Source organism: Haemorhous mexicanus, chromosome 17, assembly GCF_027477595.1.
Source record: "Haemorhous mexicanus isolate bHaeMex1 chromosome 17, bHaeMex1.pri, whole genome shotgun sequence".
Taxonomy (NCBI): Eukaryota; Metazoa; Chordata; class Aves; order Passeriformes; family Fringillidae; genus Haemorhous; species Haemorhous mexicanus.
In genome coordinates this window covers 8258430-8283590 of record NC_082357.1, presented here as the reverse complement: position 1 = coordinate 8283590, position 25161 = coordinate 8258430, and the positions used below count along the sequence as shown (strand labels likewise).

At 42.8% G+C, this 25161-nt stretch overlaps 1 protein-coding gene across 4 annotated transcripts in view; it reads right to left on the bottom strand.

The window, feature by feature from the left end:
* XYLT1 (xylosyltransferase 1) overlaps positions 1 to 25161 on the bottom strand; it is a 178841-nt gene that overhangs the window by 104206 nt on the left and 49474 nt on the right. The gene's annotated exons all lie outside the window — the stretch shown is intronic.

Genomic DNA, 25161 nt, shown 5'->3' with positions numbered 1-25161 from the left:
GGAGAACGGTGAAATAAAGGATATCCAACACCAGAAAGAGCATGCATGAACTCTGATAAACACAGTCTGAGTAAGGAAATGGCCTACCCACTGCACTGAGGAGTAAAACTACAGACACACAGCCCAGTGCACAGGAAAAGGGCAGAGCCAAGAGTGCAAACTGAAAGGCAAATATCTGACATGAAAAATGTAATTGACAAGTATTTGTAGGAAATTGTTTAACACCAGCCCTCTTGAGTGTCAGCCTGACATTCATTAAGTGCAAAGAAAAAGTCTTTAAAAAGCAGCATTTAATTACTTACTGAATTGCTATTACAAAGCAGTTGTTTTTAATTACAGATCACATAAATACAAATATGATCTGATCCTGATCATTAGGATTAACTGTAGTCATCTTGTTTGCCAACAATAGAATTTTTGTATTTAAAGTAAAATGTCATTAAAAAGCCATGGGAAATTCATCATTAATGTGCAAGCAGTGTAATCTTAATTTCCTCCTGCAGATACTGAACTGAGACCAATCATGCAAGATTTTCCAGTATGTAAAATAACTGTCAGTTTTCATTACAAAGAATATGAAGCAAAAGGAACACTGAAATAACAAGGCTAAAACAATTTTCCAGATTTAGAAAAACCCATGCCACACTTTTTCTAAGAGCTAAAGAGATTTTTTTTCAAGGGGTAAATTTTCCCAGGAATCCTGAAAACAAGATGTAATGTTGCTTTGTTCAGAGTTCAGTCCTGGGCTGGTAAGTAAGACCACGGTAGGCTGATTATTCAGCCTTCCTCTCATGCAGATGATGGTACAACCTCAAGTCTATGGCAGATATTATTTATTTAAGAAAAACTGACTGAAGATCAGTGGAATTGCCAGCAGTTAAAGACTTAGTTCTTGATAGTACAAAAATGATCAAGCAGACTTAATGACAAAATGCACAAAGGCAAGAGTAAGGCATGTCTCATGAAAGGGAAATACAAGGGAAGAAATCCAATTTTTGATAATAACTTATGTCAAGCAAGTGCAGACTGTGACATCAGCACATATGGATGGGAAGGTAGACAGCTTTCAGGAATGTTAAACAAAGGGCTCAGACCTCCAAGACCCTGAGCAATTTACAAAAACTGGGCAAGAAGTAAGGAAAACAAAGCAGCTTTCTAAAATGTAAGTGTAAATGAATAGGTAGCAAAAGTTTTACATATTACTCAGGACATACCTGGTATAAACAATGAGAAGGAATGAGTTTGATAAATATCTAGATTATTATCTAGAAATTATGGACAGATTGAAGACATTAACTCTGGAATAAGTGTATTTAACACTTATTTAGCCTCAGTCTCCTTCAGACTATAATTTCTGACCCCATCTTGAACCTTGCAGCTGGGCACCCATCCTGTCAGATGCTATCCATGGCAAATACAATGTGTCTTATGTTTGTCTTTTAATCTTATCTCCCAGCTTCTGCTTCGGTGTTCAATAGTTCACCTTTTGTCTGATTGCTACCCTTGCTTGGGTTCCAATCTTTGCAGAGCTGCAAACCTGTCAGACAAGGAACAAAAAACTCATTTCTAAATAGATAAGGGAACATAAAAACAGCCATGGCTCAGGTTCCGCCTGAAGTTAGGACAGCAGGTTTTGTGAAGTGCTGCCAAGATGAGTCAGGCTTCTTCCTCTACTGCCTTGCTGGTGAAAGCACATGAAATGTCCCAAAACTTTTCAACCTTAAAGCTCTAATACAGCTTCAGCCAAGGACCAAGGGCTGCACTGTTTCTCCACCCCATCCATCCCTACCCTCCATCCACCTCAGCGAGGCTGCCCCGCGCAATGCTGGACTGGCACAGGTGTATCAACACCTTAACCTGGCTGGCTCAGGAGCCCTGAGTGGGGTCAAGAAAGCCACCAGTATTTTCCAGTTCTTTGTCAGCAATGAAAGTCACCAAAAACTTCGAAGCCTCTCCCTAATAAGCCCTGAGGTCAACATCTTACCTCTTCTTTCTCAAAGTGAGACAACAAATTGGGACCAACAGTTTGCTTTCTTCTCTTACTATTCCTTCTCAAGTTCTAGATAAAATGACATTTCCACAATTAGTCTAGTAGCTTAGAGCTAAAGGCTTATTAGTCAAACTGGAAAAGATCTGAGTATAACTGAAAACATGGGTTTGACATTTTTAGCAGTTAACTCCCCAGGACATTGCATTTCTATTGTTGTCAAAGTGCTGGAACAAGCCTCAAGACTGCACCATGCAAAGCTGAAACAAGGATGGGCTGAGGGCTCCTAGGGTTTTCCAAATCCAAGAGCCCCACACTGCAGTGTGCCCCAGAGACCCCCACGGGAACAACAGGGCTCCTGCCCCAGCTACAGCCACACCAGATGGATCTGGAGGTGTTGGTCCACAGGGCAAAGGCTGCCCCAGCTGGCACAAGAGCTCATTTAAGTGACATTGTTAGTGGAGGCAAATCAAATGGAAGTCACTGGGAAGGCCACAGTGTCCTAAACCAGAGTCTTGTCTGTTGTGGCACTGCTGAGCCAGCAAACCACAGCTACAAGGATTTGACAAGGTCTATCGTGCATTTATTACCCCCACAGCACAGGGTAGAGCAGTTCATCACGTTCAAAGGAACTTGTATTTTTTCCTATTACAAATAAAATGGTTTGAGGTTATGCTCCTTGCATGGTATCACTGCCCCAGTGTTTATGCTGAACATCTTTCACATGGTTTTGTTACCCAAACTCCCCCCTACAGCTATGATGGTGGTCTTGGAAAGACAAGAAAGAGGCATTCAAAAATGCATGCAGACTGCATGTATTCTTTAACAGGAATATTTTCATTTGTGTAAAATGAATAGTTAACCAAGCAATTCACAGTCAGGATAAAGCTACTCCAATACAAAAACTTTCTGTCCCTCTAAAATCTGGCTTATGTTATCACAGAAAACAAATAAAAATGGATTCCTTGTTCCTTTTCCAGACATTTCAATCAAATTTTTGACTCCCTGCAAGTCTCTGCCTGTCTTGCTGGTAATGACCTTCATCCAGGAGACAGGGCATGGAAGAGCACTGAGTGTTTTCACAACTCTCTGCCTTCCTTTAATTTGCCATCTCTAACATGAACAGTCCCAAGTCTCTCTTGAATTATCACTCCTCAAACAGGCTCATATTGACACTGGAGATCTTCCTCCTACTTTTCAAGTACCATTAAAGTCCTTATGAAGATGCACATAAAATGGAAATATTTATAAAACTGTGAAACTAAAATATGCTACATATGCTGAAGACTAAAGTAAAAACAGCAGATGTCATTATTATGCATACTTATTATATATTTACATTTTATACATCATTTACATATTACACACTTCCTGATTTTTTTTTTCAAATATCAACACACTTGATATCATCAAATAGCTTTTAAACAAAAGCCTGAAAAAAGCCTGTTTGTCTTCTCTGCAACCTCATAAATTTGCAACACGTCTTACAAAGATCTGTGTTGCAACAGAGTAAGCAAAGGAGTAGGTCGAAGGAAAAAGCCTTTTTTGACAGGCATCCTCTTTGCTGATCCAGTTAAAGGAAGCTGGATATTCAGACAAGTGGTTAAAATGTAAAAAAACCTCCGTGTTTTCAATGGCAACAGATAAAGCTGCTGATGTGGCACCTTCCCAGTGCTAAGAATTGCAAGGTTTGTGATTGGAAGCTTTTCCTGCCCCAGTGAAATTTTAGGTGCTAAGGCACAGAGAGGCAACTCCTGCTGTTTGCTCAGAAAAGGTTAAGGGAACAAAGGAAAAATCAGCACATTTGCTTCATCTCTGACACTCACTCAATCCAGGGTGACTCATGGCTGCTGACAAAGCCTGGGCTCCGGAGGAAGCCTAAGGCTTTTTGCTCTCATTTTTTTAATTTCGAAGTGAGAATAGCTGTAATTATCACGCAGCTGACACTCATCCCACTAAAACCAGTATGTGCATAAAACAGCTAATAAAACAAATAAATTAGAACTGGATGAGAGCTGGTTATGGGACTGGTTCTGTGCAGCCTGTACAGCCCAGCAGCAGCTCTGGGAGGCAACCAGTTCCCAGTGGTTTTCCAGCAGCTCAGCTCCAGCAAAAGGTGTTTCCTCAGCCCCAGGAAACTGCTCTGGACACAGACACAGGTCCCTCTGAGGAGGACAAATGTGGGAGCACAGCACTGTGTAAGTAGAACAATCATGAAGAAATACAAATAGAACTAAGCAGGGCTGTGAGAATTCAAAAATCAATGATAATAGTCTGGTGAGAGAGTTGTCCAGACCTGTAAGTGAAACAGGCATTTTCCATGGGAAAACTACAGCTCATCTAAAACAAAATAGGAGGCAGCAAATTCAATCTGCAGATTCAGCAAATTCAGAGGGAGAAAACAAGGATGATTTATCTCTGTGTTCTTGCTGCAGTCTGTGGCCAGCTTTCACTAAAATGCAATGTGTCTAATGCTTATACAGCATCTTCCATCCATAACACTCCACGACACACAGCTCCACTGAAATATTGGACATTTCAGTATCAGCAAAAGCAATAAGTAATTTCTACTGAAAAATTAAAAAAAAGTATCTTCCTGAACTGCTTCAGAAAGCTGTGGGCAAGTATTCTACATAAGCATCAAAACAGGACTCCTTTAACTAACATTCCCTTTCTAAAAAATCTAAACAAAATCTCATTTGGGCTGACAGTTCATTTCACAGAAGGGAGGCTTCAGAACCAACTCACAAAGTCTATACATGAGAATGTGTGCCAATATTAAATTTAGGTAAGTCATGAAGTCTTTCTGACAGAGTTCTGGCAGCTGCCAGTTTGTGTTTCACGGATTTTATAGGTCAAATAATAGACATTCTGATGTCAGACATTTGAGTACATGATCATTAAGCAATACTTTAGCAAATCCAAAAGAGCTTAGAAGCTACACATATGGTCCACAGCTGATTTTAGCCACCAGTAAAGCAACTGCATGTTGCTATAATAAGAGATGCAACTGCTGCACTCAGATAACACCATTAATTTAGAAACTACTGAGCAGCAAGCAGGCCCTGCTATCCTGACTGTTCATCTGCAGCAAAGAATGACTTGTCCAGTGAGCCACCCTGGTTACTCAATGACAAACTGGGACCATGCAGCTTTTCAGCAGTGCATGGCCATCACTGAATTGTTGTGGTCTGTACCATTGATCAGTGCCACACTGATGCCAAGACAATTTTTTGCCTTTTCCTTTATATACATTTTAGGCGTTCTTAGTGCCCTTAGCATGCATACTTATAATTCCTTAAGTCTGATAACTTAACACAGTCTTGGTATTCTGTTAAACCAAAAGACCAAACATCTTTAAGACCTTGTAGCTGGAGGCTGGAAAACCCTACGCTATCTTAAGAAACCAAGGCCCCCTCTGAGTACATCCTGTAAACTAAGATTAGGCCAATCTAAAGAATACTTATTTAGAAAAAGAAAATTTTAGAAAAATACCATGGTATTCATTCAAGCCTCTCATTGAGACATCTTTGTTAGATGTGCTAATTTGTGAGGTCTATAAAATTGTATATGTAATCTACCATGTGTGTGCATTTCAATGTATTCCACCTTGGCAAAGTGTTGCACCATAAAGATCCTTATTAAATACAGAAAAAAACCCAAACCCTTGAACATGTCTAACTCTTAATTTTAGGGTCAAGGAAAAGGCATCAATGTGAAGAAACAGAAAACTGACCACACATGCACATGAAGAAGTGACAGAAGGTAGAAATGCAGGAGAAAAGAAAACAGGGGGATGGCTCTTGTCTCAGGGCCCCAAGAAGATAATTTCAGGGGAGTCTGAAGTCTCTACAGCTGCCATCCAATATAGGGTTACTGTCACACTGTAGTGCAGCTCTGTACCTCACTGCCAGCCCTGCCTGGCCCCAAAGGGCAGTGCAGATCACACAGCTGCACTGCCACAGCACACCCAGAACAGTTATGGGGACAGCAAACAGGACACAACCCACCCGCTGCTGGGCTCAGCAGCTGTGGAGAGGGGGTCTGCAGCACTCATGGCATACCTACAGGTCACTGCAGCCAGCAGCCACCAACACAGCCCATGCTCTGCACACCTGAGCCAAACCCAGGAGCTGCTGCCACGGCCTCTCTCCAGGGCTCCTCCCTTCAGTCAGTCCTGCTCAGCTCCAGTTGCCTGCACACCAGGTGGCCCCACTGCCTTGGCCACTGATCTGCCCCACAACCAGTGAGCCCAGCAGCCCCTGCCTCACCCACACCACTCCCAGGGAAACTGCTGGCACATTTTGGGAGCTGCACCTTACCCGAGCACCAACAGAAAACATGGGTGCCATATTTCCCACAGGTAAAGCACAGGGAACTCGCTGTATTGTCCCTACATGGTTAGGATGGGTTAAATAAAAAACAGTAAAAAAATTAGGCATTTTCCAGGAATTACCTATATGCCTCATTAACATGATTATCTTCACCTGATAGCTCCTAGGAGGTTATTACAAAAAGCATATGGACAGGAACATAGTAACTTCTCAATTCCTATCTCCCACCATAACCCTTGTCCAGTTGTCTTTCTTTGTTCAGATTTCCTTCTGGAAACAAAGGAAATGTGACTCATTTAAGATGTGTAATCTGCTATGCAAGAAGAATGACACACGTTGGGAGGTAACTGAGACAAGCCATAAAATTCTATTTACACATGGCTCTGAATTTCTTCAAGGAGAAAGAAGTTCTTGCCATTTGAAGGAGCACAAGGGCTCATTTAGAGCTAACAAATGACAATATTTTGTTTTGCATCCCCTGGGTTTTTAACAAATCAGCTGTTGAAAGAATGCTTTTTAACTCCACACAGGGACTTTGTCCATGCAAAGAAGTTTCCAAATACAGAAAAAGAATTAACCAAATCAAGGACCAAGTAGGTCCTAATACACACTGGATTTTAACAGTTAGTCTATGAGATATGTAACCCCCAGACACTCTCTACCTTATTTACACAAATGTATAAACAAAGGATGATGGTCAAGACTATGAAATTACCTACAAATCCATGGAGAGATATATGTAGCACATCACTGCAAATTATCCCTTAGGTAGGAGGGATGTGGGAAAATCTGGAGGACAAAAGATTACTCATGCTATTTCTCCTGATTAATATCTTTGACTAAATGAAATTACATGCCATTGTTACTCTTAATAGAGCAATAGCCAAAAAGGCACCTTTCTGTGGTGCCAGGAGGAGCCGACAGAACCCAGGGGCTCAGCACCAGCACATTTCCACAGACTCTGCCTTTTCTAGATCCTCAGCAAACCTACAGCTTAGACACAAGCTATAAAGACTCTGACAAGATTTCCCTGCAACTAATTTAATGGCTTTTTCAAGCAGATAAGATAAATGAGAGACAGACTCAATATATAGTTTTTTAAATCTCGCTATGGTTAGCAGGAAGATTTCAATAAAATTATAATTAAAAATATTTTCTTCCAGCCTTACCTTATGTGAAATAAAGACCACCAGGAAAATGAAGATCACTTTTTCTTATTCTAAAGCTCTGGGATTTTCTGTATTTGCCTTTCACCTTTACCAGAAGGCCAGAAAAGACACTATGAAGTGATACATCCAGTGGATAATATGCCAAGTAATGACAGGTATATAACTCTAAGTTAAAGATTTAACTTTCGTACTGAGGCCACGCAGGCTATAAAATATGAACTCACTGCTGTAACCTCCAGTTAACCAGTCTGCCAATTTTACCCCACCCTTTCTTTCTCATTTGTTTCAAAACACTTTGTAGTTCATATTCTGAGCAGACATGGACCTGAAACTGTGACCCAAGACAGAGCAAAACTGTAACCACCACTACGTGATAGCACAGGAGGCAAGAGGGCAATCTGGATTTTGAGATTTTAAGATCTGGGATATCATTAAGTGGCTGAAGTACAAACACAGGGCAGATCAATGAAAACATGTTCAGAGTTAAAAGAAACATCTTTTGGTGTTAGTGGCAAACCAAAGACCAGAAAGGTTTCCTTTGGTACAGTACACTTTTTTGACTAAACTGAAAAACTACGTTCACTGCTAATTTTTAAATTTATTTTTAGTGCAGAAGAGGAATTCTTTCACAGATGTACCTTGGACATTCTGTTCAGGGCCCTGTTTTTTCTGCCAGCACAATGTGACTGTCAGGCAGCTGCTGAAAGAGCGCCCTGTGCGCAGCTGCAGCCCAGTGCAATCGTTACCCTGCCCACGTACCCTGGGCAGCCCTGCTGCCTGGGGACAGGCTCTGCACAAAAAGGGCCTGTGCAGGAGCACAGAGCTGCTTCAGGGCCCAGCGGGGCCCGTGCAGGAGCACAGGGCTGTGTCAGGGCCCAGCGGGGCCCATGCAGGAGCACAGAGCTGCTTCAGGGCCCTGCAGGGCCCGTACAGGAGCACAGAGCTGCTTCAGGGCCCAGCAGGGCCTGTGCAGGAGCACAGAGCTGCTTCAGGGCCCAGCGGGGCCCGTGCAGGAGCACAGAGCTGCTTCAGGGCCCAGCAGGGCCCGTGCAGGAGCACAGAGCTGCTTCAGTGCCCAGCAGGGCCCGTGCAGGAGCACAGAGCTGCTTCAGGGCCCAGCAGGGCCCGTGCAGGAGCACAGAGCTGCTTCAGGGCCCTGCAGGGCCCGTGCAGGAGCACAGAGCTGCTTCAGGGCCCAGCAGGGCCCGTGCAGGAGCACAGAGCTGCTTCAGGGCCCAGCAGGGCCCGTGCAGGAGCACAGAGCTGCTTCAGGGCCCAGCGGGGCTCCTGCAGGAGCACAGAGCTGCTTCAGGGCCCAGCGGGGCTCCTGCAGGAGCACAGAGCTGCTTCAGGGCCCAGCGGGGCTCCTGCAGGAGCACAGAGCTGCTTCAGGGCCCAGCAGGGCTCCTGCAGGAGCACAGAGCTGCTTCAGGGCCCAGCAGGGCTCCTGCAGGAGCACAGAGCTGCTTCAGGGCCCTGCAGGGCCCGTGCAGGAGCACAGAGCTGCTTCAGTGCCCAGCGGGGCCCGTGCAGGAGCACAGAGCTGCTTCAGGGCCCAGCGGGGCTCGTGCAGGAGCACAGAGCTGCTTCAGTGCCCAGCAGGGCCCGTGCAGGAGCACAGAGCTGCTTCAGGGCCCAGCAGGGCCCGTGCAGGAGCACAGAGCTGCTTCAGGGCCCTGCAGGGCCCGTGCAGGAGCACAGAGCTGCTTCAGGGCCCAGCAGGGCCCGTGCAGGAGCACAGAGCTGCTTCAGGGCCCAGCAGGGCCCGTGCAGGAGCACAGAGCTGCTTCAGGGCCCTGCAGGGCCCGTGCAGGAGCACAGAGCTGCTTCAGGGCCCAGCAGGGCTCCTGCAGGCACAGCCCGGCCCGGCCACCTTGGCACTGATGGAGCCTTGTTGGGAGGGAACCAGCCCCAAACTCAGCCCAGCTCCAAGAATCGCCAGTTCGGTTTCCATCCCCTTGAGCTGCAGGAAAACAATCTCACCATGAGCTCTTTCAGGGGAATTTTCAATGTAATTCTCTAAAAAGTAGCTTGTTTCCATAGAAGCCTTCAACATCCCTTGATTGCTGCTGCAATAATTCAGGAATTCAAATATCAATTCAGTAGTTATGTTTGGAAAATAAAATAACCTGCAGAAAACCATCACACACAAACAAACAAACAGAAGTCAAAAATTCCCCACCCAAACGAGGCCTTCTCTGTCAGGGCAGATGTTCGGTCAGTAAATCAAAGAACTTCTACTGCTCAGTAAAGAATTGACTTAAAACCAGAAAAATGCTTGGATGGAGTCAATTTATTTCCTTTTCTTCCATCTTTTGTAAGCAGTAATGGCAAGAGGAAGGGAAGAAAGTCAAAGATTTCCTGGTCCTGCCAGGTGGGCTGACAGGCTCTTGCTCCACCTCACTGGCAATGGCTCCAGCTGGGAGCCCCGGGACCCCTGCTCAACTCCAGGTTTGTGCCTGCTCTCAAAGGGGGTGGCTTTTCTCAGTCATACACACCAAACCTTTTGGGGTACCTTTTAAAAAAACCACTACAGATCACTATGACAGCTTGAATCCCACAGATTTAAGGCCAAATGATATTTATTAGGGAAGACTCTTGAGGATTTCATAGCTGTAGGAGCTATCTGTACTGGAAGGGGTGGGGTGTGTCCTGGCTGAGAAAGGACCTGGCTCTGGGGCTGATGAAATCATCTCTTCCACACCCTCAGCTCATGGCAGCCCACAACTAAACAACAAGAAAAGTGATGACTGTTTAAGTGAAAAACAGAGATTTGTGCAATCTCACAAATGCATGGCTTGCTTGTTCCACAGCAAGCCATGCATTTGTGAGATTCAAATAAATCTACTCCAATTCTAATGCAGTTTTATCTCTAAAGAGAAGTTCTGCTGGTTGACATAGTTGGTACAGTCTGAACTCAACAGTCTAAAGGAAGCAGCTCTCTGGAGTCCCTAAGGATTAGCGGAGACAAATTATAATGAGCACATCAGTGGCATAATTGCACAGCAACCCAAGAAGCAAAGAACAGAAAATTTCATCTTCTTTGTTGCTAACTAAAAATCTTAAAAAATAACAGTTGCAAAAAATTTGTCAGCCAATTACGGCACTTGGATTGTTTCTAAATGCAAGATTAGGCAATGAGAATTTCCAGCAGCAGCTGCCAAGGCTGCTGGAGCTGCTACAAGGATGGTACATCTTCCCCTTGGCCCAAATATGGGCTGGCCATGGCTGACAGCTGAAGGAGAACCTCTACAACAGCATTTATGCAATCAGTGCTTGCATGGTAGTTATTTATTTAAATTCGGGTTCAGAAACACAAGACAGGATTATTCAAGTGCAATGACACTGCAAGTGATTTTTCACCAGCTCTAAAGCAGGTTTCACTATCCTGCTGTTTATATGCACTGTTGGTGAGACAGAGAGATTAGAATTAATTATTCACGTGTGTATTCAAAATCTACAGGTAGTATCAGTGCACCACTCCAAGGTAATTTCCAAGATGTCTCGGGGGACAGAGAAATGCTGGAGAGCACTTACTGTCAGAAGGGACGTGTCAGGATTTGCCTCCTGCTTCCCCAAAGCTGGGTAATTCCTCAAACCCACTTGAGCACAGACCATTGTTGCCAGCAGCAAAGCTGCCAGCAGCAAAGCTGCCAGCTGGCCTCTTCCCTTCAGTTTCTTTTGGGCAACTTGGCTTCAGCTTCTAGAAGCACTGTGCAGAATGTGAATGTACAGAATCAATGTGCATTTATAACAATGAGATCATTTATGCTACTGTAGAATGTATCTGTGTCTGATAGGTTCAGAATTTGTAAAGCTAATGATCCCTTAACTGCACAATGGTACTCTGGTGCTCTCTGTTCATTCCCATCAGACATTTCAGGGCTTGGTTTATGAAAGAAATTCTCTAAAATGTACCAAACGTTAAGCCATGACAGAAAAATCCTTCCTCTTTACTAGGAATAACAGCAGTTTCCATCATGAGAAAAGTGTTTTGCCTTACCTCTGAGGTGAAAGGATTAATGTAAAACTCTGACGCTGCTATGTTCTCTCTACCTACCTTCAAATTCTCTGCCCATTTTCAGCTCATCCCAGTGGTATCAGTGGTAATTGAGCTCACTAACTCTCCCAACTTATTTTTTGCTGTTTTCAAGACATTTCCTGAAATATGAAGTTAAGTAAATGCTGCAACCATTTTTACTTCTATAGAAATCAGAGACTGACAATGGAGGAAGGCAACTTAATAATTAACACAGCTCCACAAGGCTTTTGTGCAGAGAACTTCATATATTTGGTGTGTAGTCTGCTAAGTCTGTATTTTCTCTTATGGGAATTCAGAACAGTATGAATGTACTGTCAGAAGCAGTAAAACAAAAAAGTTGCTTCCATTTACTGTGATTATAGAGCTGGTGGGAAGACATCCTGATCCCACAAGGCCTGTCTCAGTTGCTGGTTCCAACACACTGCCAGAAATCACCCACAAGAAACCCAAGGGGTGCAGCAGGTCACACATTCACTGCAATCTCAAAATTCCTCTATCCTGAAACCCTCTGGTTTTATGTGTGGAAGCACTAACTGCAGCCCAGCTTATTTATGCTGATTTAAAGCAATCTTTATGGGATTACACCTCAGCATCCATATAAATGGTCACCCAATTAATGCCTAGTTCAGCTTCCTCCTGAGACTGATGGAAAGCTGTAACTGCTTCTTGCAGAGAACCCAGACTTAATTCTCCAGCCTCTTCCATCTTATATTGATTCAATTCTTCTGATTTCAGTACTTAACTGGCCTAGACTGTTCAGTATCTCCTACAGTATAAGGAGGTGTCCCAGTGCTGCCTACATTGTAGAAGACCTAGCTGTGTTCTGGCTCATTACCAGGTTTAAGCTCTACATGAAATAAAACAACAGCAGAATTCTGCTGGTAGATTGTGCTGGTAGTGAAGTATAACTGGACAGAGGGGCTGTCTGGGGGAGAAATGGTCCTCTGCACCACAGCAACAGCCACAAACGTTGGAGTTTATCAGTCATACTTAAAACCAGCCAGTATCATGAAAGAAAATCACACACTTTTCCTAAATAGGCTGAGGTTTTGCGCTACCCTGAAAAAAATACAAGAATTGATGAAAAATTTGGAAAGATTGTGTCACCACTCTGTAGTATTTAGCTTTCATCAGGCCTTCCCAGGTGCAGACCTACTTCAGTGGATCAATTTTAATGCTGTTACTGCAAAGCAAAGAGTGAAATTATCACTAAATTGAATCTACCAAGTACTGCTCTTGATAGAACAAATGTGGTTATATGTTTTTGAGGTCACTGGGATCACATATGCTTATTTCTTCTTTCTACTTTTAATCAGGTCTTTAAACTGGAAAATTATAGATAAACTGATGAGACAAAAATGGCATCTTTCTTCTCTCCTTCCATATGTACATTACAGGCAGAAAGAATAAGAGTTGTATAAAGCCAAGCCTGTTTAATCAGTGCTTGGCTGTGGGCAGTTTCACATTTCAGTAATATCCAGCTTCACAACACTGAGCATTTGCCCAGTGGCTTCCCCAAAAACTCAGCTGAGTGCATAGGTAGTTTTTGTTGTTTAAACACTGTACCTTTCAATGAATAATCTAATAAATACACTTAGATTTTAGTTGAGTTGTTTTCTCATTGGACAGATATATGATGTTTTTAGTGGTTTAACAGAACTGGATTTCTACTGTAAACCAGGATGAACTCTTTTGCAGTGCTATTCAAACAAAGCATCAGAAGTGTTAATCTGACCCTTCTAAAATTTATGGCAAACTCTTCAGATAACCCTAAAGAATTTAATAAAAGAACTGCAGTTTTTTTCAGTTTCATTGACAAGAAAATGTTAATTTTTAATACTTGCAAACTAGAGTAATTTTGATACACACTGAGTAATCCAATGCAGACATAAGCTCACTTCTGCTCTTTCTTACCTGTAATTTACAGTTGAGTTTCTGCAAGTTTGGATTGATTTCAAATTTTTTTTTTTTTTTTTTTTTTTGGTTTAGGCTTTGGAAATATGGGTTTAGGTGCAACAAAACCTTCTTTCTCTACTCTCATAATGAGGATAACATTACCTTACTTCATGGGACTTAAGCAAGAAGAAACTCTCCAAGCCCCAGAGCATTGCTGGGTGTATGCCTAGAGGAGCCTCTCCCAGCTCTGGGCCACACCTGCACTCTGACAGCCAAAGCCTGAGCCCATGCTGCCAGTTCTGCTGGTGACACTGGAGCACAGAGGGTCTGAAATGTCAGCAGAAGACATAAAAGGTTGTATCAACTACTTGACAAAAACATAGCACCAGCCAAAATATTCACATTTCCACAGTCTGTGACTACAACCATTACTACAGCAATTACATTCCTCTAGAAGTGCTCATTTTACACTCACAAATGCTCACTTTAGACTGCATGACCTAACTTAAAACTGCATTTTCCAAGAGCGTTATTCCTACTTTTCCCACATGCATTGATACTTGAAGCCAAATTTACAAAGGTATTTAGGGACTTTGCAGTAATAATTGGTACTTTAGCAGGTAGCTCAACACCATCAAAGCAGGCATGGGAGTTGTACTTCTATGTCATTAAGTACTTTTCCTGTATTTTTACATGTCTATGTATCATAATCCATTCTGAAACAGATTTAACACATATGCTTGTGCAGAAATATTCTTTGAAAAGTAAATTCCACCTCTGCAGAGGAGCTTTGAACCTCAGAATAAAAATCACTACTAAACTTAAGATTACAAAAACGTCTCTTTGAGGAATATTCTGCAATTGTCCATATCTAACAATGTAACTGTTTTGCACAGGGGTAAAAATGACCCTCTCTTTAAAACTGGATGGGCACTAAACCTAGGGGCAGCAAAGATTATTGTCAAGCTTGTATCAGAGCTTCACACAGGACAGGGCCTCTGCAAGATCCCCAAAGGCTTCTCTGCAAGACATTGTTATTCTGGTGTTTTCCCCAGACCCGGGCAGTAAAGCCATCCCAGAAGAATGGTTATAAACCAACTTTACAAAGCAATCTGCACTTCATGGTAACTGCTCTTTATCATTTTCCAATCAACACTAGTTGGCTTCTAATTGATTTTATATTATGTCCCTTACCAGAAGTAAGAATATTGTGTTTACTAGGGCAGCACAAAGAGGGCAGGCCTATTCTTACTGCTGTATTTAATGCTGCTGCTAATCATGGAGATTAGACTGAAACAATTACAACAGCTAATTAAAGAACAATGCGGTTTTTGGCATCTTTTCTCAGACAGCACTACTGGGAATTCCTAACTCAGGCAAAGCAGGGATAATTAAAAATCGAGCTCTGGTTTCCCCTGCACTGGCAGCTGGATCACGCTGATTAAACTGCAAATAAAACACATGAAACCAACACTTTGTAGTGTATCCAATTTCACTTAAAAGGGTCTTTAAACTGAATCATAAACAGAGAAACAGTGCACAACAAATTATTTAGCTGAAGCTGGATATAGTCTTCACTGCAGTTGCTTCCCAGCTCGCTGTCTCTGGCACAGAGCATGGGACACTCATCAGTGCAGGGCCTGGTGAGCCACTTGAATCATCCATGGCCCTTCCAAAGGCAGCATTGCTCAAAACATCACACTAGAAGCCAGTGAGCTCAATCAAATACCAGCATAAATATTTGGAAGACCCCTGTGGAAAATGCAGAATTGCACCCAGTGACACCTCGGATCGTTACTGAAGAGTAAGACAGAGCTAAAACCCCTTCCATTGAGACTCCAGAGGGTGGATGAGGTGCTGAAGAGCAGCTGGTTTATGACAGCTACAAGTTCAAGACAAACTTGCAGAAATCTCAGTAGAATGAAGCCTTGTCCAAGATTATCTGGTGCTCTGCTGTAAGACACCATGGACATCAGAGCATCCCTTTGTCCTGCTCAGGTCTCAGCACCACCTGGGCTCAACATGCAGCGACCCAGAGACAGCTTAACTTTGTTACAATGATAATAAAAATAATAACCTTTACTCTTGGCTAGTGTTTACCTGTAAACTTTTGAGTCACACAAGAACAGTAAGAACACAAACAAACCCTAAGAATAAGACATGAAAGGTAATGCAAAAAATACCAAATTACTTGCCTTAAGCTTGTTTGGGTGTTTAAAAATCTGCCTGAAGGTTGTTACTGTGCTCTCTGGACAAGTACTTAGTGCTTTGTTAAATAACAAGAGGATCTTGTTAAAATTTTTTAGCTAATGCCAAGAAATTTTGTATTCATGCAGCTCTGTGGAGAAACATCAGTATTAACTCATTTTCACTAATTGGGCATACCTCATATGAATTTGATACTGGTACAGTTCAGCTACACAGAGCCTGTAAACCAGCAAGAGCAGCACCTTCTTCAAAAGCACAACTATTTTTAGCTTCATATATTAAGTAAATATATTTAACAGCAACAAATAATAATAACAAGCAGGGAGGTTGCACTTGGCACCTGCAATATTTGTACTAAAGCAAAGTACTTAAGGGACAGGGTGCTGATGCCAGCAGATGCAGAGGAAGGCACAGAACTAAAGGGAAGTTTTCTAAGACAAGGCCCTTTCAAGTTTTTGGTAAGCGTTTGAGAGTTTGGGCTACAGGACAGAAAATCTGCTACTGAAAAGAATTAGAGACCAAAAGGGGAAATAAATTTTTTTCTACCTACCTACCTACATATGGTGCACAGATTACACAGCAGTCCTGCTTTAGCCACATGTCATGGGAACAGTTTGGAAGGCTGGCTCAGAGTTAATTAAGAATGAAATTATGCTAAAGGTCCTTGTGGAAAAAGCCCAGTTAGCACAGTGGTGCTTCAGAGGAAACGCTCAGCTGCTCAAGAAACAACCAGCCTGGGCACAGAGGTGTTACAGACATTGGGCTGGCTTTTGTCAGGAAAATACCAGTGGGGAGTGTCTCCTGCAAGCCCTCCCTTGCCCTCTGCCACCAGGGAACTGGCCTGGTGCAGCTGGACCCTGCCATTCTCACTGCTGGCCCAGGGTCAGCTCCCTGTGAAGAGGCAGACAGGTACACAAGTGAACAACCACAGCCCTGCCTCAGCTTAGTGTATGAGTTTGGTTGTGGTGGTACCAGTTGTGGGTTTCTCTGGGTCTGGATTGAAGGCACTTGAGCAGTAATTCATGTTCGGACTCAGGTGTTTATTATTTCCTATCCGTAAAACAGTCTCATTATTTTGAGTTTAGCAGCTTTTCATCAGAAGGCACAAAATGGCCAACAATCTCTTGGTAGAAGGGCTTTTAAGACTAAACAATCCAATTAGGAACTGACACCTAGATTCTTTTCCCTTTTACCCCAATAACTGATCCCACAGAGCCCTCTATGCAGACTTTTCTGCCCAATTACAAAATGCCACCCAAACCCAAGGAGAAGAAGGAAGAAGCATGAAGAAGAAGCCCAGGATGACACCCTGTGCCCTCCATCTTGCTTCCATCCACAACATACTAAAAATCCCAAACCCAAATTTCTCACCAAGTGATAGACCTACACTGCTCTCTAGAATCTATTTCACACTTCTGTGGGTTCCAGTCTATCTTGAAGCCTAGGAAACTTTCTCCATGACTGAGGGTCAGAGTCACTGCTTCCCTGGGGGTCAGGACACCCCAGAGGAGACAGAGAAATATTCCTAGTGCCCTGGGTTTCCACATTTGGTGACATTTCAAAGCTCACAGAGGATTTTTAGAACCTAAACTCTGGAGACTTCCGAGATTCTACTGAAGCTTCTCATCTATTTCACCCCGAGTCAGCCTGAATTGCCACCTTTTATTCTCTTCATTATTTCAGACAGAGTAATTTTGGGATTTCCCTCCATTTCATTAACCTTATTTACCTAAGACAAACTTCATAAATAATTTTAGCAGCCTAGACTGCCTAGAAATCAATGCCAGCAAGTCATAAAAGACAACATCACCCTGACAAAAGGCTGCAAGGAAAAGTGGCTGTTGAACACCAGTAACAGGGGAGAAGAACCAAAAAGCCAAATAAAGAAACTTAAGTGGCCTGGCTGGCAACTTGCAGTGTGGTCTTGAAGGTTTCTCCTCCACCTGATCAAAGAGTGACTGATAAGGACTGTGCTGATTCCTTTTTGTCCACTTTCTTGCTTAGATGCACATATGCTTTATTACAGGGACATGAGATACTCTTTATTTTATGCTATTTGTTATTTCCTATTACTTTTGTTAGTCTCTGGTAACACATAAAATAAGTTTATACTGGAGAAGTAGCTTTCATATTTTTCTCTGAAATTACAAGTTTGTTCTCAATCCCTGAGATGATATCTCATGCTTAAATGAAATTTTGGCAAAGAAGAGCAAAGCACTTTACAGCTATCCTTCTCCATCTAGTACCATTATGTCTTTATATACCTGTGTAAAAGCAAGCTATGCAAATTTTCCTAAAAATAATGATGCTAGTGTAATTGTTCTTTCTAGGCTATGTTCCAAAACCAGTTTTAAACTTGAAAAAACCATAAAAGTGGGATAGCTGGGAAAAAAAAATACTTTGTTTTTTATTTAATAATAAATGCTTGAAAGGATCACAGCATTTTATAAGGTCATATGTAACACCAGTTATGACACCACAGTAATGCATTATTCAGTGCCAGCAAAGAATATAAATCCTTGTAATGTACATGGGTGAAATGTGGTTTAATTCTTATTATCCTTTGGCTTTGACTCAAAGTTCCTGCTGAACATTATAATGTTTAGATGATGCAAATTCCCTGAGATGCTTTAATTAAAGCTGCAATGTAAGACACTGCCTCTGGCTGTTGGTCACAGTACCTGGCACTTCCATTTCCAGAGGTACCAGCCTGAGCTCAGGCCCCCAGTGAAATGGGCATTTCTGGTACTGCTCAGGCTGGGGCAGACATTCTGTCTTGGCTACTGCATGGCTGAGGTTTAGCAGAAAAATATGACAACTGGGAGACTGAGAAAATGAAATTCCTGGTCCAACCTCTCCTTTTTTAACAAGGAATTTCTCTGGGGGACTACACGGATGTTTAAGAGCAGGAGTTTGCAGCACACATGCTACTTCTCAACACCATTTCCACTGTGCTCCAAACACTGGTAAAGAAAAGACTTGTGGGATTTGTATTACCTGGTGACTGCCATAATTCTCTCCTTCTCAGCAGCAGGGCAAACCCCTGAGCCTCTAGGACCTCTCTGGTATGTGCATGCACAACACAGCACTGGGCTTAAGGAGTATCTTCTGCTCACCTTTTATGAAAATATCAAAAGACATGGTTTTGTTTTGAAGTGAAAAACCACCTCAGATCTCTAAACCCTACAACTGCCAAGAGAAAGCTTTTCCTGCTCAGCTCCATGGGACTCTCACTCACAGGCAAGGACAGCTGGAGGCCTTTAAGCACTCTGACAAACACCCTTTAGCATTTTTAGGAATTTCACTCTGTCTTTGCACAGCATTTGCACTCCTGTGATTGTGACCAGCCTAATGGATCCTTCTCTCCTATTGAATGCTGAAGCAGGCATTTTAAATGCAGTTGTTCACATTTGTTGACTCCAAGTGCACACATCCTGGAAATTCACCTCCTTTCAGCATCACTGCCAATAAATAATTTAAAAGCCTATTAAGACAGCAAAAGGCAATTCACTGAAATTATAAGCAAATATTTTTGCATCAGGGCCCAGACTTGGGGAAACACTTAAACAGCACCTTCAATCCAAAGCAAGTGAGCATTCACATTGATGCAACTGCCTGACTTGCAAGTCTTGTGTTTTACTGAGTAAGAGCTATTACTCAGCTCTGCAAATTACTTTCTCTTGTGGAAACATACAGTTATTCAGGATTTCAAAATATCTAGCAAAAACAACAGTTTCATAAGTAGAAAGACAAGTCTGATTTCAGCCTAAGTCCTATAATTTTGAATCTGGATAGAAAAAGCAAATAGTACTGACAGAATTTAGCCTCCACTGTATTTTTTCAGACATCAAAATACTTCAGTTATTCAGATACACACAATATCACAAAGGCAGACAATAATGAAAATAAGGACATCAAGAAAGTGTTCTACTGCAGGCAGCATATTTGCAAATATTACTGGAACAGAATTAACTGCCACAGAGGGAACAGAGACATTAGGCATAAGGAATCTCAGTTTGAAAAACATTCAGAAAATGGGACACATCAAACTAAAAGTTAAATTCTAATTAAGAACATGAAACCTAGGAGGAAAAGCATATGCTGTCAGAGCCACAGCAGTTACATCAGGAGGTGACAAGGGAAGAAAATCTGAAGAGGAACAGGGACACTCAGAGAAACAAAAAAGCCTCTTTTGGGAACAGAGCATCTCTGCCAGACAGCACATGTGTCTGGCAGCACACCTTGGAAGACAGGCCAGCTCTGCTGACTCCCTATAGTTTGAATTTCCCAGGATGACCTTCCCCAGCTTCCTAATTCTGCATTTTCATGACCAGCAGAGATGATGGGAGCAAGGGGCACGAGAGGGTTTGATGATCTCAATGAAAATTTAAATTACCAGCTGGGACACCACTGGTCTTTGACTGACTGCAATGCCCACTCTCCCACTCAACAAATGGATGAATGCCATTTTCTGAATTATGCCAATATTTGGATTGGTGTTGGATGGAGCACAGAGGCTCAGACAGCTGTTTCAGGAGCATTTGCAGGGAAATTATACTTTTGAAAATACACAACCTATTCCTGGAGTTGAACAGATTAGCTCAAGATGTAGGACTGTCTACTGTGGAAAGTCATTTAAGCTAAAACAGAGCAAGAATTCACCTTGGACCAACAATTTTTGATTAACTTCCTTTGCTGGCAAGCTTAGTGTAAACTAGGCACCATGCCAAAGCCTCCCAATCCACTCTGGAGCAAATGCAATTTGAAATGCTGCTCTCATCTTTTAACAGCATGGACTTCAGGGTGAATTTTCAGGTAATGGTCAGAAGTGGCACAGACCTATGGATCAGTCATGATACTGGCCCTTTGTGTAACAATAAATCAAACCAGGTCTTTACTAACTTCCTTCACTGCACAGTAAAGGAACAGCTCCCAGACTGGTGTGTGCATCATGGTCTGCAAGGAAAAATTGCTACTTCTAAGCTGGAACCACAATTCACCAAAACTGCCAATGTTTAGTACAAGCTGGAACAGTGGGAAATTTATATTTAATGTATTTTAAAATATAGTAATACCCAGACACAATCCCTAAATGTCTTTAACATGAATGAGATCTGCACACCCCTGGATTCACAGGCACCACACCAACTCCACCACTCTGCAGAAGCTGCTTGGTGTTAGGCTGTGACTTTGGACATCCTACAGACATGACCTGGATTTCCACTCTCTGGCACCACAAGAAACAGATATGTGCCAGAAACCTGTTTGTCACAGATATGGAGGCCAGTCACTTCATCAAATCTGCAGGCTACTCACACACACATCTCCTGTACACAGCTCCTCATGGTCACTACTGCTGAGCATGAACCCTGACGAGTTTCATTTGAGCTTTAGCTTCTCTGAAGCTTTTGGGCTTTCCAAATCCATCAGTTTCCCTCAGGCCAGCTGGAGCCATGCTGGGATTTGCAGCCTTCCTGCAGGAAAGCCAGAGGAGCTCTGCCCAGCAAACATGCACCCACTGAAACCACACAGACCTCCCCAGCTGCAACTGGGGCAGCTCCTTCTGGCACAGCACTACCTGCATCTGTCAGGCACCTTTTAAACAAAAATGCTGAACTAAATTTCCTTATGAATGGCCAAGTTTTTGTGTGTTAAATCTCCCACACGAACACCAATTCACTGACAGGAGCAGCGCTGGCACATCATCAGCACTTTCTGTGCCAGGCTACCCAACCACCACAGGACCAGGAGAGCCAGAAAGGGACTCCTGCACTGGCTGGCACAAGAAATCTGGAGCAGGGACCTGTGCACGTTTAAACTTAGGCTCCACAGCAGAATTTAAAGACGAGATAAAAAACATTAACAGTTTTATGTGTGTCAGTTTTGAAAGGCTGGGCTATAAAGAACACAAAACTATTCAACAAGAGAAAAAAAATGAATGTGAAGAATATGTCAGTTTCATGCCTAAAATAAAAAGGTAATGACCCCCATTTGCACAGCATTTCTTGTTTTCATAGGCAAAGGAACAGCCAGCACACCTTGAGAAAAGGTTACCAAAAGGCTGACTTGGCACCTCATTTGTTATTTAAACTGTCTTTTGCTTTTTTGCCCTTAAAAAACCAACAAACCAGCTATTAGCCAAGGCTAACTTTTTGACCTTTGTAAGACACTACGTTCAGCTAGCAAGCACGGTGATAACAGCGCCAACACAAGTTCAAAGCTGAGCTGCCAGAGACGCACTCTGTAAGCAGTGATCAAACATCACTTGTTTCCTGCTTACTAAGAAACCAAACACTGTTGAAGACCACAACCAAATTAGCATCTAGATAATTTGTAAATAATTAACTTAGTGTCATTTTATAGACACTAAGTACTTGCTCTTCTAATCTCATGATTTAATTATCAGCATTTATTGAAAATATTTTGTTTGCTGTACGTAAATGCACATCAGAAGACAGTCAAAAGCAATTAGAAATGCAGATAATATTTACTACATAGGATAAAGCACAATTAAATGCTAAAAGACACAGGAACAAAGAAATAATAATAATAATTCTGTCTGGTTCTTGTGGAGTCATGGAATAACACGTATAATAAATTGTATTATCCATAAGCAGCAAGATAAAAACTATTTCAGGTTTACAAATGTTTTACAGCTGACTCTCTAAGTAGAGCAAGGAGCTCATCAAACCTCTTGTAGCAAAACCTTTCTTGGAAGCTCCACTTCAAGCTTGGCCTTACAAATTACTAACCCATTACCAAAGGTAGCCCCTGGTACTTGCTACCTAACAGAAGCCACCACCACAGGCTCCCCCAGTCTTACAACTGCTGATTTTTTCCTCCAGTTGAGCAGCACATTTGAAGTAGAGAAACAGTCCTGCAACAAGGGGCAGGGGACTGACCTGTCCTGCAAGGGACAGCATGGCCTGCACTCTCCAAAGTCTCAGTGCCACTTGTGGGGCACAGGGCAGCGTGGCCAGGCCACCCTGGGCTGTGGTCACAGAGGGGTTGTGTTGTCCCAGCCCAAGGAGAGGGCTCCTCTAGGGCAGAAGAAACCCTGGCAGGGTGGTGTGTTTGATTTTGTTTTGCTCTGAGGATATAAGCAATGCTTTGGCTATGAATGCCAAACACCAGAGAGGCACTCTGGCTCTGCCCCAGGCTGTGCTGGTGTGAGAGGCACGACTCTCACAACCTCGGTATTTTTGCTGCATGACAGATTTTGCTAATCCTGTTCTGAGGCTGACAGCTCTCTACACACACACAATGCACTGAGCTCAGGCAGTAATGCAGGCTCTGGCTGGAACTTTGAAAGGCAAGCCTCAAATTCAGATGCTCTGTCAATTACTGGACACAGCTTCCAAGAGCTCCTACAGCCTTATCTAATGCATGGCTTGCTGTGGCTGGAAATACTACTGATAGAGGAGGGCAAGGCTGCCTGTGTGACTGGAGGAGATGGTTCACAGCCAGGGCTGTCTCTGTCATCACAACTGGGATGCCACAAAAAGGTGCTGCAGGGGAGGGGGAGTAGCTGGTGCATGTGGGACGTGCCATTTCCACTGCAAAAATCACCTATTTGGCCTGGGCCAGCACAAGATTTTCAGTCATGGAAAGGATACTGAACCACACATTTCCCACCATTTCTTGGTTTCTTTTTCCTGAAGAGGAAATACAGGGAGTATTTCAAGTAACCCAAGATTATTAGCTTCCATCCTTAATTTCCCATGGAAATGTGTTTTCAGACAAATTTTATCACTTCCACAAATGTCCAGCTAGCAGCTTTGGGAGTGACAACTGACAGATTGCCCACTGCCTCAGCATCATCATCAACTGTGGCAATAAACACCGCTGTAAGGCAAAACAATCAAGCATTTGTGTCTTTTTCTTTTAAATCTTGCTTTGGCTTCAGCACTACAGCCCATCCAGTTGCAGTCAGAAGCCAGAACACAGGAGAAGGTAACACAGAGCTCGGTATCTCTGTGAGATTTCCCAGCTACTGATAGACTTTTAATGGGCCTACAGCCCAGTTAATTCCTCCTTGAGTGATACTGGGGAGCTCTGACAGTGAGCCAGACTCCAGGGGCTGCACAGCCACGTCAACAGGGCTGTAAAACAAGGCAGAGGAGGAGGAGGAAGGTGAATGTGAAAAATGCCTATGTGATCTGTGCAACAGCCCAGGCAGGTGAGCAAAAGAATCTTCCACATAACTCATCCCACTCCTGTGCACTGGGAGCAAGAGCTCCAGGAGTGGGCTCTCCCTGTGCTGGGGGCTCCAGGACTCGGGGCAGGGCCAATTACAGGCACAGACACCAGCCCCAGCATGGCACATGGAAGTGGGCACAGCCACTTCAAAGCTGCCCTGCTGCAAAATTACTGTAACTAGATCTGGAAACTGCTGCATGTAAAACACAGCTGTGCACATCTGTATTTATCCAATAATTATCTGATTGTTTGGAAGACATTATTGGTGCATTTTTGTTTTCTGTGCTGTGCTTCTCCATCCCAATAATGGAATTGACACTTTAAATCACTTTGCTATGCAAAATCTATTTACGCCACTGAGGTCTATTCCCAGCATAACCTGAGGAAAATTGCAGGAGTGTGTGTGGGGGGAAAAAAGCAGCATCACAAAAGCCTTTTCAGTTGTGTTCAGCTGTAGCTATTACAGAAAACGAAATAAAACACAAACAGACCCCACGTTTCAGTATCATTTCAAACCAACCCCAGAGTAAAATGCATCTTAGATAGGCTTCAAGAAAGGCTGTGCAGAAAACATCCCACAGAGGGTAACATGAACCAGGTCACCTGCACAGAGCCTTCTGTCCTGCCTGCTGCACAACCCTCACCCTGGCAAGTCAACCCACATTCTCCTCAGTGCTCACTGGGTGCTTGTGACTCAGCAGGCTCTGCAGTGTCAGCCTAGCAGGGGATGAATGGGACCCACCCAGCACACGAGTGGAAAATAACAGGTGAGCTCTTGTTTTGATGTTCTGACAGCAAGTGACACGCAGGGAAAAGGAAGCAGCACTAAAATCCTTTACAACCTTCACTTCAACATTGCAACTATCACAAATACATTTTGTATTTGCCATCAGTGAGATATGAAGTATTTATTTATTTCTAGTTATATTTATCAGAACAACTTCTACATTTGTTCCACTCAAAGAATGAAACAGATACCCAAGCATTTAATTAGTCTCCAAATATTTTTGTTAGTACAACTGTTTATTTGTTATGAGCAAAGATGTGCCTTAGAGCTTCATTTAAGCAATTAGCCAGACCTCATGCTATCAAATATTAAAATTTTATGTTTTATTTCCAAAACCATTACTCTGAAAAAAATCAAGATTTTTTTCCTGTTCTGTGATGTCATTTGAAGTGCAGGGTGTAACAGCACAGAATGCTTTACAGCGCAGCAGAAACAAAATCAGAATGACACATTTGGTTCTGAGAGCAACTGATTATAATTAATAATTATAATTAATTATAATTTAGATACTTTATAATTTGTATATCTTCCCTTTTGCC